Here is an 18,162-nt window from a genome sequence, read left to right on the forward strand (position 1 = left end):
TACCCAGCTGATCAGCTAATGTCGTGGGAAGTTTGAAAACCAGACCCAGAAAAAGGGGACTGAAACAGGGGGCACCATGAGAACCCATATCAGGAGTCCGGGGAGGGTCACCGTTCTGGGAATGAATGTGTCCCTTCTAAGTTGGAACAAGGATGTTCTAGGGACCCCATGATTTCCGTGGGTCTCTTGGGGCATGACCATATCCCAGGTGTCCGTAACACTCTGCCATGAGCGCTCTGCAGCTAGATGGGATACATAAACCTATGAAAAAATCCTTTTTTCCCCCTGAAAGTCAGTGAATAGGCAATAAGTGACACTTTAAATAATGTGAAACTACTTCCTCTATTAAGGGGTGTTCTGCATACCCTTCCTTAATTTCTTGAAATGTCTTGGGATCCATTCTTTCCATAGTTTATTTTTGGAAAGGTAACATGCTCTCTAAGAGGGATATTCTATGAGATGTTTGCTGTCTTTTTAATTTTACAGCATCAAGTCCCAAGGTCATGACAAAGAATGACTTAATATTTGTATATACTGGATCTGAAATATTTACAGTTGCCTAAAAGTTGAACAGTAAACCCACATATTTAAGAATTTTGTGTAAGTAGACTTCGTGATTGGGAAAGGATTATACTCCTGAACAATGCCTAGCTAAATATTTTGTTCAATTTATAATTACAGTTACAAATCCAATTAAAATAATTAAAGTTACAGACTCAGAGAGGGAAAGCAATAGGCTCAGAGTCACACAGCAAGTTCACGTAAAGCTAGAACTACCACTTTGGTCCCTTATCTTCAATCTCAGTGCTTTCTCCACTCGTTCTCTCCCCATGACTGCTGCCTCACAAAGCTATGGCCATGAGAAAACTGTAGGTTGATTAATTAATTAATTAATTTTTTAAAAAGATTTTATTTATTTATTTGAGAGAGAGGGAGAGAGAACAGACGGAGAGTAAGAGGGAGAAGCGGACTCTCCACTGAGCAGAGAGCCCGACGCGGAACTCGATCCCAGGACTCTGGGATCATGACCCGAGCCAAAGGCAGACGCTCAACCGACTGAGCCACCCAGGCACCCCAACTGTAGATTAATTTAAAAGTGATGCTGAGAAGACAAGGAAGGTGAAGCACAAGTTGTAACAGGAAGGCAAAAATTTTTTAGAAGATTTATTTATTTATTTTAGAGAGAGAGAGCAGTGCTGGTGGGGTGGAGCCCCACACGGGGCTTGATCTCAGGACCCTGAGATCAGGACCTGAGCTGAAACCAAGAGTCAGACGCTCGACCTACTGAGCCACCAGGTGCCCCGGGAAGGCAAATTTTTTTTTTTGTTATGGTATTAGTATTTTACTGTTGTAACAAATTACTACAGATTTAGTGCCTTAAAACAACACATTTATGAACTTATAATTCTATAGGTCAGAAGTTACGATTCTATAGGTCTCACTGGGCTAAAATCAAGATGCGGGCAAAGCTGTGTTCCTTCTGAGGATCTAGGGGACAATCCACTCCCTGGCCTTTTCCAGTTTCCAGAAGCCACCCACGGTCCTTGGCTCATGGTCCCCTTTGCCCAACTTTAGAGCAGCAGTGTCACTTCTCTGTGACCCTTCTTCCACTGTCACTTCTCGCCCTGTCCACAGCCAGAAAAGGTTCTCTGATTTTAAGGACGCTTGTGATTACACTGGGCCATCTGGATAATCCAGGATAATCTCCGCATCTCAAGGTCTTTAACCTTAATCACATCTGCAAAGTCCCTTCTGCCATGTGAAGTGACAGTCCGTTCTGAGGTTTGGGGCATGGGCATTTTAGGAATTAGAGCAAGGGCGATTATTCTGCCGATCGCAGCTATGAAATACCATCCAGGTGCATAAACATTCATAGGGAAATAGACATTTTAACATCATATTATTGAAATATTATTAAAATACCCTAGCCACCCTCGTCCAAACCAAGAAATAAGCATTGCCAGGATCTCCGCAAACCCCCCACTTAATGTTTTCTGTTTGCATTTGCCTGAAATTTCTTTATCCATCTACTTATTTGACATGTTTTTTCACTTTTGTTTTATGTGTGTTTCTTATAAATCGCTCATAGCAGATTAAAATAATTTTTAAAAATTTTTCTTCTGCTGATAGCAGATCTTAAAAGTAACTTAGTCTGACAAGTCTTCATAATGTTAATTCAGTGTGTTCCTGTTTATTGCATTAATCCATATACTTCTTTCTTGCCACCTTATTTTACATTTACTATTTCTTTTTTCTTTTTTTAAGGAAGGGTCTGGCTTCCAGGGAAAAATTAGATTTTTAAAAAATATTTTTTTAAGATTTATTTATTTATTTATTTGACAGAGAGAGTGAGAGAGCACAAGCAGGGGGAGACAGCAGAGGGAGCGGGAGAAGCAGACCCCCTGCTGAGCAGGGAGCGGGATGCGGGTCTCGATCCCAGGACCTGACCTGACCTGACAGCAGATCCCAGGACCTGACCTGACCTGACCTGACAGCAATGCTTAACCATCTGAGCCACCTAGGCACCCAAAGTTTTGTTGTTGTTGTTGGGGTTTTTTTGTTTTTGTTTTTTTTTTAAGATTTTATTTATTTATTTGAGAGAGAGACAGCCAGCGAGAGAGGGAACACAGGCAGAGGGAGTGGGAGAGGGAGAAGCAGGCTCCCAGTGGAGGAGCCTGATGTGGGGCTCGATCCCAGAACGCAGGGATCACGCCCTAAGCCGAAGGCAGACGCCCAACGACTGAGCCACCCAGGCGCCCCCTGTTGTTTTAAGATTTTATTTATATGAGAGAAAGAGAGCACAAGCACGAGCGGGAAGGTGGGGGAACGGTGGGCAGAGGGAGAGGGAGAAGCAGGCTCTCCATTGAGCAGGGATCCTGACTTGGGGCTCGATTCCAGGACCCCGGGATCATGACCTGAGCCAAAGGCAGACGATTAATGACTGAGCCACCCAGGCGCCCCACCTATTTACTTTTTCATTAATGTTTTCCTGTTTGCTTTTTAAAAAAAAAAACAAACTTCTGTGGGTTTGGTCAAATTTCTATTTATTACCTTTCCCCCTCGGTAAACCTGCCAGTGTTTATCTTCTTTTTCCTAGCAATCACAGTTGTTCTTAAATTGTTGTATCCGTGCATGGTCATATCCTTCTCCTTCATCAAGTAATTTACTTGCCCACTCTTTCACAAACCCCCAAAAGATGATCGCTCTAGAATGCTTTGACCTTCCTCCCTCTCCTAGAGTTTTGCTAAGATAGCTTCCGATTTTTTTGTTCTAATCTATTATTAGGTTTTTCATTAAAGTTAATCACTTATGCCAAAGAATCCTTATTTAACACTCAAAGCACAAATTCCCAGGCTACTGCTAACATTGAAGCTGAACTATCTATATCTTTATAGCTATATCTCCGTATAGCTCCACCCACGGAAGTGACATAATTGCCGCTTCTGGTTCTTGGGTTCCAGTCTTTTCCCCTGGAGTCTGTATTCTACTGTCTTCTAGCTTATAGTATTTCAGATGGGTGGCTTTAAACTAGTCTGATTCTCATTCCTTTGTAAATAACCTAGTCCAGAAGCTTGTAAGTTTTGGGGGTTTTGTTTGTTTTTTTTTTTTCAATTTCTGAAGTTCAGGAATTTCATCAGGCTATGTCTAGATACTTATCTTTATTCATGTGAGTCCTTTTAATCTCCAGGCTCAAATCTTCCCTTCCATCTGTTCCTTTTCCCTTCTTCTGGGACTCCGATTATTTGCATGAGGTCTTTTGGATTTGTCCTTAAAATTCACACCTAACGGCATGATTCCCTTTCCTTTTTATGTCTGATGTGTTGTAAGATTTCTTTCAGTATCTTTGAGTCTCTCATTAGTGTCTGTGCCAATTATCAAGTGTATCTATTCTAATTATATATTCAGGCATTGAGGAAATAAGAACAGGACGGGCCAGCCCACGGGCCACCTGGGTCCACTGAATTGGCGTGGAGTAAAAAGTCTCCATCTATCACCTGATTGCTATAAGCCCCTACTTTGAATGGTGGACCACAGTGGCATTTTAGGTCCCTAGGAACAAGGACATTTAGAGCCAATGTCTAATAATCCCAGAAAGATCTGGGTATGTCCTTTTTTCCAGTGCACAGTTACCCCACTAAATAGCTGTGGGTCCCCCTGGGGAAGGCAAGGAGGAAGGGTCATGATGAGTACTTGCAACAAGGATGCAGTTTCCTTCCTCTAGGAGACTCCGCATCACCTTCAGTCAAGGGGCTCTGGGTCCATGATTGACTTTTGTCTGGGAACTGGTAAGAGGCTGTGACTCTCCGCTTCATATTTTGGCTCCCAGATCTAGGATTTCTCCTATTGTATAGGTAAATCAAGGAGGAGAGAAACACTTCCAAAATAGTGGAATAAAGACTTCCAAAGATCCACTCTTCCATAAAAGCACCAAGAACTCTGGAAAAACATTGTCAAAATAAGCTTTTTCAGGACTCTGGAAACTAACCAAAGGTTAGCTACAATCCAAGGAATGTTTATTTTATTTTATTTTTTATTTTTTATTTTTTTTTATTTTTTTTTTTTAAAGATTTTATTTATTTATTTGACAGAGATAGAGACAGCCAGCGAGAGAGGGAACACAAGCAGGGGGAGTGGGAGAGGAAGAAGCAGGCTCACAGCAGAGGAGCCTGATGTGGGGCTCGATCCCATAACGCCGGGATCACGCCCTGAGCTGAAGGCAGACGCTTAACCGCTGTGCCACCCAGGCGCCCCTATTTTATTTTTTTTAAATAGCTGTATCCCAGTGAAAGCAGTAAACTTTGTGAAATTTAGCTTGCCCTAGTCCCATTCTCCTCTCCCCGGGTCCACAGAAACCTTGAAAATTAAAAGCCTCAAAACTGAGCGAGCTGTGAAAACCAGCAGCTTAGCAGCCAGAGGGGGCAGAACAGGCTTGAAGGTCTACAACAGCTCCATCCTCAGAGAAGTGCCACTCTGTGACCTGTCTGTTAGCTCTCTGGAAAGCCTGTTCTCAGAGTTTGTCGTTATTTGACCTAAGTCAGAACTCTCCCTGTGCTAATAGCCGTAACCCTCGGGCATGTGTTGAAAACAGTCAGTGGCAATTGTTTAACATTACAGCTGCCTGAAGTGACCATACAAGTTGGTGGTCACAAGAGGCTGACAAAACAACTTAAAAGGAAAAACAAGGGAATGAGAGATATTTGTCGGTCCTTGAAAAGCTTTGACATATTCCTGGGAATTCCTAGATGTTCACAAGCAAATGTAGGGTTGTGTGCATATCCAGGAAAAACCTAAGGAGATACTAACCTCTCACCTCTAGCTGACCTTGAGGGTCTGTACAAGCAAGAAGTGAAGACTAAAGCAGTATTGCATGCATGTGCATACACACACACACACACACACACACACACAAAAGGCCCCACAGGAGACTTAATGGTTGAAGGCATTTAAGGAAATCTCTGTCCAAGCATTAGCTGATCACTAAGCTAACTGAGTAGAGACTTCAGTGGCCACACAGCAAAGAACACAGTTTTTTAAAGAATTACTCTAGGAAAGTCACTAAACAAACAGCAACAGCAACAAAGTCTGAGGAGGGGTGGAATCTGATTTGCAGAGTTGCCACATTATAATATTTAAGATGTCACTTTCAACAAAAAATTAGGACATTGAAAGAAGCAGGAAAGTGTGGCCCATGCAAAGGTAAAAAGCAGTAAAAAGAAACTGTTCCTGAGGAAGTCTAGACTTGAAGTTACTAGAAAAAGTCTTTAAATCAGCTATTATAGGGACACCTGGGTGGCTCAGATGGTTAAGCATCTGCCTTCGGCTCAGGCCATGATCCTGGGGTCCTGGGATCAACATTGGGCTCCTTGCTCAGTGGGGAGTCTCCTTCTCTCTCTCCCTCTGCCTCATGCTCTCTCTCTCTCTCTCAAATAAATAAATAAATAAATAAATAAAATCTTTTTAAAAAATCCCAAAGTGCTAAATGAATAAACCCACCAACCAAGAAATTTGTATCCAGCAAAACCATTCTTCAAAAATAAAGAATTAAGACATTCCAAGATAAACAAAAATGGAGAGAATTTGTTCCTAGCAGACCTACCCTACAAGAAATATAAAAAGAGTCCTTCCCGCTGAAATGAAAGGACTAGACAGTAATTCAAATCCACTTGAAATAAAGAACATCAATAAAAGAAACTATATAAGTACTAGAAAAAACTATAAATATTTTTTGGCTTATAACTTTTTTCTTTTATAAAGTTCTTTTTTTTAAAGATTTTATTTATTTATTTGAGGGAGAGAGAGAGCAGGAGGGAGAAGGAGATAGAATCTCAAGCAGATTCCACCCCAAGTGCAGAGCCCAACACTGGGCTTGATCCCACTACTCCCAGATCATGACCTGAGCTGAAACGAAGAGTCGGGATGCCCAACCAGCTGAGCCACCCAGGCGCCCCTCTTTTACATGTTCTAAAGACAACTGCAAAAAGCAATAATTTTAAAACTGTGTCTATGGGCTTATGTGAAGATGTGACTTGTATGGCAATAATAGCACAAAGGAAAAGTGAGGAAACAGAGATATATAGGGGCAACGTTTTTATATACTGTTGAAATTCAGTTGGCATTAAACTATATTTTTTTAAGATGTTAATTGTCCCAGTGAAACCACTAAGAAAGTAATACAAAAGAACAGAGTAAAAGAAACAGGGAATTAAAATGGAATATAAGAAAATATTTGACACAAAAGAAAGCAGTAATGGAGGAATATGGGGGGGAAAAGATGAGACAAATACATAGCAAAATGAGAGGCATGAATCCTATCCTGTTAGTAGTCACATTAAATGAAAATGGACTAAAAATTTCAGTCAAAAGACAGAGATTAGCAGAATGGATTTTTAAAAAACCAACACGAGGGGTGCCGCCTGGGTGGTTCAGTCAGTTGGGCGTCGGGCTCTTGATTTTTGGCTCAGGGCATGATCTTAGGGTCCTGGGATCCGGCCCCACATTGGGCTTTGTGCTCAGAGTGGAGTCTGCTTGTCCTTTCCCCTCTGTTCCTCCCCTGCTGTCTGTCTCTCTCTCAAATAAATAAATAAATAAAATCTAAAAAAAAAAAAAAGATTCCTTCTCCCTCTGCCCCCCAAAATAATAAAATAAAATACCAAACACAATCCAACTATATGCTCTTCATAATCACAGACATAAAGAGGTTGCGAGTAAAAGGATAGAACAAAAACCGTAAGAGACGTAGAGTGGCTATACTCACATTAGACAAAACAACCTAAGTCAGAACTTTTTACTAGAGACGAAAGAAATTTTATAATGATAAAAAAGACAATCCATTCGGGGCGCCTGGGTGGCACAGCGGTTAAGCGTCTGCCTTCGGCTCAGGGCGTGATCCCGGCGTTATGGGATCGAGCCCCACATCAGGCTCCTCCGCTATGAGCCTGCTTCTTCCTCTCCCACTCCCCCTGCTTGTGTTCCCTCTCTTGCTGGCTGTCTCTATCTCTGTTGAATAAATAAATAAAATCTTAAAAAAAAAAAAGACAATCCATTAGGAAGATGTAATAATTATAAACTTATATGTACCAAACAAAAGAGCCCCCAAATACAGGAAACAAAAACTGACAGAACTGAAAAGAGAAACAGATAATTCACCAATAATAGTGGGAGACTTCAATCCCCAACCCTCATTAATGGATAGAAAAACTAGACAGAAGATCAACAAGAAAATAGGTTGAGCAATATAGTGTAGGTTGCCTATCTCTTTCATTCCTGGGGACACTGTCATCAATTACCCATTACCTGGGGCACTGGGCTGGCTCAGTTGGTGGAACGTGCGACTCTCGATCTCGGGGTTGTGAGTTCGAGCCCCATGTTGAGTGTAGAGATACTTAAAAATAAAAGTCTTTTAAAAAATTATGCATTATCAAAGATCTCTGCAAGCCAAGAAATCAGATTGCCTGATGGTCCCTGCTGCCCTTTACAGTTGATGTGTCCACCTTGTCCGGATCTCATCACATCCATGGAAATCAGGGAGCCTGTCTCAATGGTGGTAATCATTAGTCATTAGTCATATGTCTACACCACACCTGGCCTACAAAGGAGAGTAACCAGAGAACTTTTGAAGGGTGGAGATCCTCCCTTCAATGCCTTAGCAAAGGAAGTGTCTTCTGGGTCCTCTCTTAGAATACAGTTGACAGGTTCCACAAAATAAATCAAGTCTATTTCCCTAAGCCTTTTGGTTTCTTCTTCCACATGATGCCAGGAAAACTCTGGCATCTCAAGTTCGCTAACACTAGGCCACCATCAAATCCAAAGTTCAGTCAATGAATCAAGTAACTTTTTATTTATTTATTTTAGAGACAGAGCGCATGCAAGCAGGGAGAGGGGCAAAGGGAGAGGGAGAGAAGCAGTCTCCCCACTGAACACGGAGCCCTGTGCAGGGCTCTATCTCACGACCCTGAGATCATGAATGAGCCAAAATCAAGAGTCGGGGACATTTAACCAACTGAGCCAGACAGGCGACCCTCAGATAACTTTCTGGAGCCAACTTCAGGTGCATGAGCTAGCATATTAAGTCTGGAATTCCTAGTAAATGCACCCATACTGATGAATTTGGCCCTATTCCTTAGAATCCATTATCTCCCCAGGTTTCTGCCAACGTATTAGCAAAGTATTTCAATTATTTTGTTATATAAACTGTTTCCTCCTGGACCGTAGTGTGTACCTGCCCCCTGGAACATGCTGAGATTTGATCCTAGTGAAAGGTCTAGTGGCAACAGGGAACTGGTGTTGGACGTGAGGGGAAGGCATTTGCCTCAAGTGAGGTTATCACCGAGTTTTCAGACAAGAAAGGTGGTCTTTTCAGACAGGAGGGTAAGCCACTTCCACGGGCAAGAGAGGGTAAGCCACTTCCACGGGCAAGAGAGACACAAAATGACTTGGAAGTTCAATATTGTCCACTTCATCTGGGTCCAACCAGATGCACCATTCCAGATTTCTAGATCCTGTCCTTTCCTGATGAATGCTCTAGTTTTCCCATGATGAGTGTGATAATACTGAATTCAACTGTCACTGTAATTCAGCAACTACATGATCACATTTTGCATTTGACTTTTAGCAATACTAGCCCTGGATGTAAGAGATTTTTCTATGACTGTCATGGAAGCACCCTGGTTCTCAGACTGACTTGTGTCCGGAGTTAGTAGCCCTGAGCTTGTCATTTTCTCTCTGCGATCACTCAAACGCACTGAAAAGAATCCATCCTCCACCACAGTCATTAGTCATTACTGCCGCCATCGCAGTCAAGGGCAGTGCTTCCTCACGATCAGCCACCGGTGACAACTTTAACTGTGACGCGACTGCAGACTGGATTTCTAGCGTACCACTTCCCACTGGCAAAGAACTCAGCACCACTGAACCCCAAATGTGACCAAATCAATGGCAAAACCCCGTCTGTATGGGTCTGTCTCCTAGGTCCACTCCCAGTACCAATTATTCGATCAGTCAAGGTCCAATCAGGAGACAGAAGCCACAATGGGAAAGTTTAACATAAAGAATTATTAATAGGGGCTTGGAAGCTTAGAGAATAGGCTAATGAGAGCTAAAGGCAATTCTAGAGACTGTAGAAGTAGCAGACATAAAGATCAGCTACTTGTCCCGAGGGCTGAGATGGAACACCCAGGGCAGAGCCCTCTTCCACCACGTCTAAGATCCAGCCTTTATTTGAAAGGGCATGGGGGGGGGGGTGCATCCGGCCGACTCAGTGGGAAGAGCACCCAGCTGTTGATCTCACGGCTGTGAGTTTGAGCACCACGCTCGGTGTAGAGATCACTTAAGTAAATAAAACGAATGAAAGAAAGAAAGAAAGAAAGAAAGAAAGAAAGAAAGAAAGAAAGAAAGAAAGAAAGAAAGAAAGAAAGAAAAAAGAAAGAAGAAAGAAAGAAAGAAAGAAAGAAAGAAAGAAAGAAAGAAAGAAAGAAAGAAAGAAAGAAAGGCAGAAAAGTCAGTGATGTGCCCCCCACAATGGGACGTTCTGGAAATCTGCCCTCTGGAGTGTCAGGTGAAGTTGCTAGAACGAAGACCGTAGGAAGTACACTCTGCAAGAGCCCAGTGCCGGGGAAACTGCACCAACCCGGGAGTCTAGCGCCGTGGCAAGCCGAGCCACTTCAGGAGTCAAACCGAAAGTGCACTTGGTAAAGCCCAGCGCGGGAGAAAACCAGATCACTACCGAAGTCAAATGCTAGAGAGACCTTGCTCTGCAGAAGTTCAGGGCTAGAGAAAGCTGCATGAGGGTCAAGACTGATGGGTGAGTGTGCAAAAGGAGTCCAAGTGTAAGGAATCCACTTACCGCAAAGGCAGCATGTGGTCTGCGGTTTTGGGGGTCTGAGTCCGGGAAGAGGAGGCGCGGCAAGGTGGTGGCAAGCTGGGATCTGTGAGCTCCCGCAAAGAACTCCTTACTCTGGCCACACATCTAAGGCCCGCTGGATGTGCCCACATAGGTGTAGTCCTGCAAAACTGCGCAGCAAGAGCGAGAAAACGGAAACCTCAGCAGGACTAGAACCAGGAAGGGCAGCCCCTTCCTCGTTCAATGGCCCTCCGGCGCCCTCTACGGGCAAAGCTTAACATTACGCTCAGTGCACTGGGAAATGCGTACATAGTCCAGCCCGTTATCTTGGAGCAGATACTGGAGGGTGAATTTGGAGCTGAGAGGCAATAAACAGAAAACTAACATAGTAGCAGAATCCCCACATAGGCTCTCTTACCCATAGACTGGGGGCCAATAGGGTAGGAAGGACTGAGTGAAAGCCTCTGGAAACTTCCCCTCCCTACAAAAACAACCACCCAGTAAAAATAGCACATCCCTGGGAAAAGTGTGGAGATTCATGCCACGGATGTCTTGGTCAAAGAGTTGAAAGAAACAGGTGTAGTGAGACCTATCACCCACCCACTTAACCCACAGTATGGCCTGTGCGGAAGTCAGACGGAGCTTGGAGAAAGACTGTGGACTGTCATGAACTTAAATCAGGTGATGATTCCGATTGCAGCCGCTGCCCCGGAGTTAGTACCTTCCCCAGAGCAAGTCAGCACAGCCCCGGGTATTTGGCAGGTAGCTGTTACCGGGCTTTCCCTCCGTGACAGTACGCAGGGTCCAGCAGAGCAGTTTCCTTTTTAGCTGTCCAGGCCATCGTGTATCTTCAGGTTCTGCTCCGAAGTAATACAGTCTGCAGAGATCTTCATCACTTTAACATTCCACGACACATCACACTAGGCCATTATATTGACAGCATTATTGGAGCTAAGGAGAAGGAGGTGACACATACTTTAATTGCCTTAGTAAGACATACGCCAACTAGAAAGTGGGAGGTAAACCCCACAAAACATTCAGGGCCTGCCAACTCAGTGAAGTTTCTGGACTAGGGCTCTGCAGGCACTGGGAGCTGCCCGACCACTGGCTGCTGCTGATCGGGCAGACCCCATGGTATCCAAAGTGTCCATGGCAAGCGGGGATGCCCTGTGGATCCTCTAGAAGGAACCAGTAGTATTCACTAATCGCAGAATTCAAGTGCGGACTCACGGGGTATTTGATAAATGTGGGCCCTTTTTTGCACACAACTATTCTACTTTTGAGATACAGTGTCTGGTTTGCTGCGGGGAGTTGGTAGGGACCAAACACCTACCTGAGTGACCTCGGGCGACCATGCGACCTGAGATTCTCATCATGAATGGAATGTTGTCTGCCCAACATAACCATGACATTGAGTGTGAACAGCAGTAATGTATTATCCAGTGAAAATGGCATAGAAGAGACCAGGCTTGGAAAGATCCAGATGGTAGGAGCCATTTACACGAGCAGGTGGTTCCTGTTGCATTGTCTTCTCTCCCTCAATCAAAGCCCGTGACATCCTAGGGTGGCCCTTATTCCCAGCTGACTGTGGAAGAAAAACCTCAAGGCTATACAGATGAATCTGATACGCTCTTGTGACCCAACAGGGACAGGCGGGACCCCGACCCCCCTTGGATGGGGGTGAAGAAAAGTCCTGCAGTGGGCAGATTTTCCAGCAGGGCATTTCATTGTTCACTATGTCTGGCACGAGAAAGGGCCAGAAGTACACAACTATACGCATTCAGGGGCAGTTGCTCTTGGTTTGGCTGGATGGTCTGGGACTTGGAAGGAAGAGGATCGGAAGACTGGTGGCAAGGAAGTTTGAGCTCTTGTAACCTTTTTTTTTTTTTTTTTTAAACAGTCTTCTTCCATCAATTTTATTTCAGTTGCAGCTGTTTCATCCAGGGGCCCAGCATGGTTTCTGAGTCCCCTTAGATGGCTGTTAGCTGTTCTTTATCGGTTCATGATTTTATTAACTCTCAGTGGCCAGAACAGGATCCTGGGTCCTCGCAAACAGGGCCGTGGTGTAGGACAACGTTTTCCTCTCGGGGGCCAGGGTATCAGTTTGCCGGGGCTGCCATAACAAAGTGCCTCAGAGTGGCAACTGAAACAACAGAAATTTATTTTCTCACACTTCTAGGGGCTGGAAGTCCAAACTCAAGGTGTCAGCAGGGTTGGTTTCTTCTGAGACCGCTCTCCTTGGCTTGTCGATGGCCATCTTCTCCCTGCATCTGCCTGTGATCTTCCCTCTGTGTGTGTGTCTTAATCTCTCCTTAGTAAGGACACCAGGCATATCGGCTTAGTGCCCACCCTTATTAATTTGTGTGTGTGTGTGTAAAGCAATATAGAAGTTTATTAAGTGAAGATACAGAAAAAGCTCAAAAATGAGAGGAGTCCCGACAGTGTTGCCACCAAGGGCCTTTAGGGTTGGTCTTTCATGGGAAGCTCACCAGGGAACTCAAATCCTTTTAACATCTCTATTGATAACACCTTCAATGGTTCACTTCCTTTTTAGGGGCTGGTTAGTCTTTGTTGGTCACAGGTGATTATCATAAAGACACCCACCTAGGGCAGGATAGGGACCACCCTTATGGCCTTAAGATTTTATTTATTTGAGAGAGAGAGAGAGCACGAGCAGGGTGAAGGGCAGAGGGAGAAGTAGACTCCCTGCTGAGCAGGGAGCCCGATGTAGGACTCGATCCTGGAACTCCGGGATCACGACCTGAGCCGGAGGCAGACACCCAACCAACCAAGCCACCCAGGCACCTCCCACTGAGATCTTTCAGGAAACCGAGCGCATTAGTTTTATCTCACTGTATAACAAATTACCCCAAATTTAGCAGCTTTAAACAACACCCCTTTAAAGCAGGTCCTGCGGACTTTGCTGGGTTCTCAGCTCAGTGTCTTGGCTTGGCAAAGTTTAAGGTCAAAGTCAAGGTATTGGCTGGGCTGGGGTCTTCCCTAGCTTGGGGGAAGAATGCACTTCCAAAGGAGTTCAGGTTGTTGGCCATATTCGGTTCCTTGCTGTGTTGGGTTGTGCTCGATGTTTCCTTGCTGGCTGTCCGCTGGGGGCAGCTCTTCAAAGGACACCATGTTCCTCGTCACGTGGCTCCCTTCATCTTCAAGCCAGCAATAGCTCGGAACCCCCCTCCTGCTTCAAGTCTCTGACTTCTTTTTCTGCTACCAGCTGGAGAAACCTCTGCTTTTAAGCGGCTACCCGATTAGGTGATAATCTCCGTATCGTAACATCAACTGACTTGGAACGTTAATTACATCTTTAGTTAGATCTGCAGAATCTCTTCGCAGCAGCATCTAGCTACGTGTTTGATTGAAAACTAGGGGCCAGGAGTTTTAGGGGGTTAGCTTTAGAAATCTGTCTACCACACAAGGAATTCTCATCTTTGCCCCAGACCTGGAGAGAAGGCAGTTCCTCTCTGCCACCGGTTTCTTAGATCCTAGACCCGCACACAAGACAGGAGAGTGTGTTACATGCTCTCTCGCCTGGAGAGATCATGATCAACTCTTCCAGTGGTTCGTCAATTCCTAGCCTGATGGTGTGAATTAGAAGGTGCCCCTTCCTTCAAACAATGTACTGCCATCTGTTGGAAATTTGTTGTAATAACTGTACAGATCTCCTGTTACCAGGAAGTGAGGGACATCTCCAAGAATTGTGCCGTGCACAGCTTACAGAGCTCTGAGCAGTGGCCCTGAACCCAGTGGGATCAGATACATCCTCTGCGTTCCAACCACTTGCCCACACTGTTATCTCTGCAGACATGTTTTCCCAGAACCTTCTTTCTGACTTTCGTTATCTGTTTTTCTCTGCTGATGATTTGGGGGAAATGGGAACTAGAACAGTCATCAATTGGCCTGAATAGGGCAATGAATTAATACTCAGGAAAATAGACAGCATGTTTTGCCAGTGGTTTGATCTAATCTATTTGGTTATAGCCCTAAGCAAATATCCAAGATTTTCCAAGGAGCAAACCCTGAAGTAACAGCAATAGTAAGGTAATAATAACAGCCACTAATGTTCCTCCAGGCCTGCATCTCTATCCATATAGAGATACAGATCAGATATATGTATAAAACGCACTCTCATACTCCCACATCTATAGATAATCTCCTTTAATCCTCACAGGAACCCCTTTGAGTAGGGATTATTATCCTGACGAGGTAGACAAGAAAACAGGCCTAGTGATGTTATATTACTTGCCCAAGGTCAAAGATAAAAAGGAGCTGAGCCACCTCACCAAAAAACCAAAACCAAACCAAAACGAAAAGCCCAGCTGAGTCAGGACTCACGCCTATGCCGTGGGATCCAAAGCCCATGCTTCTAACCACTTAGGTGGAGATGAGCTAAGCACCTAAACCCTGAATTGAGACCTTGACTCTCCGTCTCTTGAAGAGAAGCCAGGGCTGCCCTGGGGACCTGGAATGTCTTAGTTGTATTCATGAGAATGGCCCGAAGGGAAAAGTGTGGTAGGTCGTTGGTTGTGGCTGAAAGATAGGGATGGCCAGTGGGACTCGGAAGGAGGAAAAAATGGAAGGGCTTGTCCTTTGGACTATGGTATCTTCAGCACCTGACACCCCTTGGTGCCCAGTTAGCATCTGCTAAATGACCGAACAGCCACCGGGTGAGCCAGACAACATGCCTGTGAGAGCCCCTCCCTGTCCTGTGCCTCGCTGATGTCCTCGCCTTCCCTTCCCAGTATGTGAGCTCATCCAAACTGGATTTGAGATCGTCCTATGCTTCGGGCCCTGTGCCAGGTGCTCTTACCTGCACCTGCTCGTTTAAGGGGAAGTCAGAACCCCTGACAGACGATTTCATATTTGAGAGGCTTCTGGGCTGGAGAGAAATATTTACGACCTCCGGAACTCTGTCTCATGCTCAGTTTATTAGACTATAACGAAAAAGAAAAAAATTGAAAACCATTTGTTTTCCACAGGGGACTTAGGCTTTGATTACAACTTGGCCAATGAAATTATCTTAAATAATTTCATGGTAAAGACAATGTCAATATGGTCGGTTCTTTTGAAGGCTCATATGCTGTAAGCATATACAAATAGAGTAATTACAGAATTTATTAAAAGCTTGCCATCAAACCTGATTATGAAAGTGCTAAAACCATGGGTTTAACCTTCTCTTGTCCCTACTCCAACACCTTCCTGAGGTTCCAATTTTTATACCTTTCTAGGGCTTCAGTAATTCTACCAGTTATTATTTTTATATCTTCCTAGAGTTTTTTTTAAGATTGTATTTAATTATTTGACAGAGAGAGAGAGAATGAGCACAANAAGAAGAGAACGGGGGGGGGGGGGGGGGAGAGGGAGAGGGAGAAGCAGACTCCCCGCAGAGCAGGGAGCCCGACACAGGGGGCTCAATTCCAGGACCCCGGGATCATGGCCTGAGCCGAAAGCAGCCTCTTAACCGACTGAGCCCCCCGGGCGCCCCTTGCCAGCTCTTTTCTGAGGGCCTGTCACACCGTTTTCCACGGCAGCCGCACCATTGTACATTTCCGCCAACCATGCGCAAGGGTTTCAGTTTCTCCATGTCTTCAGCAACATTTGTTATTTTCTGGGTGTTTTTTCTTTAATAGTAGCAATCCAAATGAGTGTGATTTTTGTGGCTTTGTGGTCTTCCTGTTGTGGTTTTGATTTGCATCTCTCCAATAGCGGTGTTGAGCGTCTTTTCACGTGCTTGGTAGCCATGTGCGGTGTTCTTTGGAGAAACGTCTGTTCAGTTCCTTTGCCCATTTTTCAACCGGTTTGTTACTTTTATGATTGGTAAGTTGTGAGAGTTCTTTATCCTGAAGATGAATCCGTTATTATAGAATCTGGGGATCTTTTTGATGGGATCTGTAGCTTGGTATTTTTATTTTATTTTTTAAATTTAAATTAAATTTTTTTATTTTTAAATTAAATTTTATATTTTATTTTATTTTATTTTATTTTGTATTTTATTTAGTTTAGTTTAGTTTTGTCGCCCGGTATTGTTTAAGTTCCTCGGGTTGAAAACAGTGTTCTTAGGAGAGGAGGTAATAAGTATACTGAAGCTAGTTCTCCTCAGGACCGATGGGTGCATCATCAGCTGGAACAGTGTTGACATCTCCTCCTCCCTGACTACTCCGTGTATTTGTCAGTGCTGTTCAGTCACCGTAACCCTGCTTTTCCCAGGGTCACTGGGCTCACAGTTCCCTCCTCGCACAGAGAGAAATGAGTTCATATTTCCGCCTTATAAACAGAAGTACAGGAATAATAGAAGAATCAAGATACCCATATATTTACACTCTCCTATTTACAAAAATCATCAAAATCATACATACCTGTTCTCATCGCCTTTCTGGCACAGCTCCCTGTAGGAGAAGCTCTACTGCGTGTAGGAGAGTGTATCCGAGTACAACGACCCTTTTCAAGATTTTCTATTGACTTTCTACTTTTGAGTAGTTTAGGGACTCACAGCCTTCCCCAGACATTTCACTTAAGCATAATGATTGTTACAGAGTTTAGGATGCTCAAATCGTAACAGCTTTGAAAATGGTAGACCGTTTAATTAGCATATTTGTCTTTGTAACACTACCGCTGACATCCTTGAAAATATCCCTGTTTTCTGGCATTGACAGGATGCTTGTAGATTTTTCTTGTTTAAGAAATGGAATCAGCTACCCTCCAAGGACTCCTGGTTATTTTAATGGTAAATAATATAAGACGCCAATAGCTGGGCATTAAGGGTATACACGATAGTTAGTGGGGGATGGGGGTACTGGACCTCACCTGATAGCAACAGAGTTGGAAACATTTTTGTTTAAGGTACAAGTTTATATTTGATCTTTCCGATTTAACATAGCACTGCTGTGCCTCCCATGCTGACGGTCTGTGGACCCCCCATCACACTGACAGTCCTTTGAGGCTGCCTTTACCATATCCCCACCTTATAGCTGAGCAAACAGACTGCAAGAAGTTCCGTAACTTGCCTAAAATCACATTGCAACTAAGTGTAGAGCTGCTCTGTCCAATTTCAGGAGCCGAGTCCCCCACCGAGCCCTGCCTCCACCTGCTGTCAGAAACACAACTGTCGTTTGCAAAGATTTTCCACCCATTTGCCCCATTTAAGATTCCCAAGGCAGGGTTTTCCTGGTCTTGGGTGGAGGGAGGAGAAAACACTACCCAGATTCCTCTTTTCCTCCTGCAGGATTCGGGGGTGAGAATGACCAGGAGAGCCCTCCACGAGAAAGGTCTGAAGACAGAGCCCCTCAGGAGGCTCCTTCCCAGAAGGGGCCTCCGGACAAACGCGCGGCCGGTTTCCGCGGTGCTGCCGGACACCAGAGCTCCCGGGGGAGGAAGCAAGGCCCCGAGGGCACCCAGGACGATCCCCCAGGGGAAGGGGAGGTGAGCCGGCTCCCCAGGCAAGACGAGGCCCTCGGGTCTCTCTTGGCCGCCCCAAGAGCCAGCCCCCCCCCCGGGGCCCGCCGGTGGAAGGAGCCTCCCAGCCCTACAGCTCCCGCAAGAACTTCGGGGGCGAGCCGCCCTCGCCTGCCTCGAACCTAAGGTCACAGCACCCATCTTGCTCGCCACGGACCCTCGCGGAGTGAGCGGGCCCACCGGCACCCCAAGTGTGCAAAGGGCTTGGGCACCACTCGGACCACACCCCGCGCCGGGGGACGCTTCGCCACCAGCGGCCCCGGGCGCACTGGAGTGAGGGGTGGGTGCCCACCTCCTCTCGCACCGGCGCGCCCCCCCCCGCGTCCGCCAGCCTCCAGCCTCCCGCGACGCCCGGCCAGCCA

General features: G+C 45.1%; 1 long non-coding RNA gene across 3 annotated transcripts in view; it reads right to left on the minus strand.

Annotated features, from left to right (window-relative positions):
• Window positions 1-2,712: 2,712 nt before the first annotated feature.
• LOC105240001 overlaps window positions 2,713-18,162 on the minus strand; it is a 15,805-nt gene continuing 355 nt past the window's right edge. Inside the window, exons 2-4 of one of the 3 annotated variants that reach the window (XR_004628401.1) lie at window positions 11,061-11,290; window positions 10,343-10,509; window positions 2,713-4,437 (exon numbers count right to left, since the gene is read on the minus strand). This is a non-coding gene — a long non-coding RNA (uncharacterized LOC105240001). Of the gene's footprint in view, window positions 4,438-9,872; window positions 10,510-11,060; window positions 11,291-18,162 lie in introns of those variants that run through there. The other 2 variants (XR_002143812.2, XR_002143811.2) reach the window with 2 other exon arrangements.

The sequence above is a fragment of the Ailuropoda melanoleuca genome, chromosome 10, assembly GCF_002007445.2.
Source record: "Ailuropoda melanoleuca isolate Jingjing chromosome 10, ASM200744v2, whole genome shotgun sequence".
NCBI classification, from domain to species: domain Eukaryota; kingdom Metazoa; phylum Chordata; class Mammalia; order Carnivora; family Ursidae; genus Ailuropoda; species Ailuropoda melanoleuca.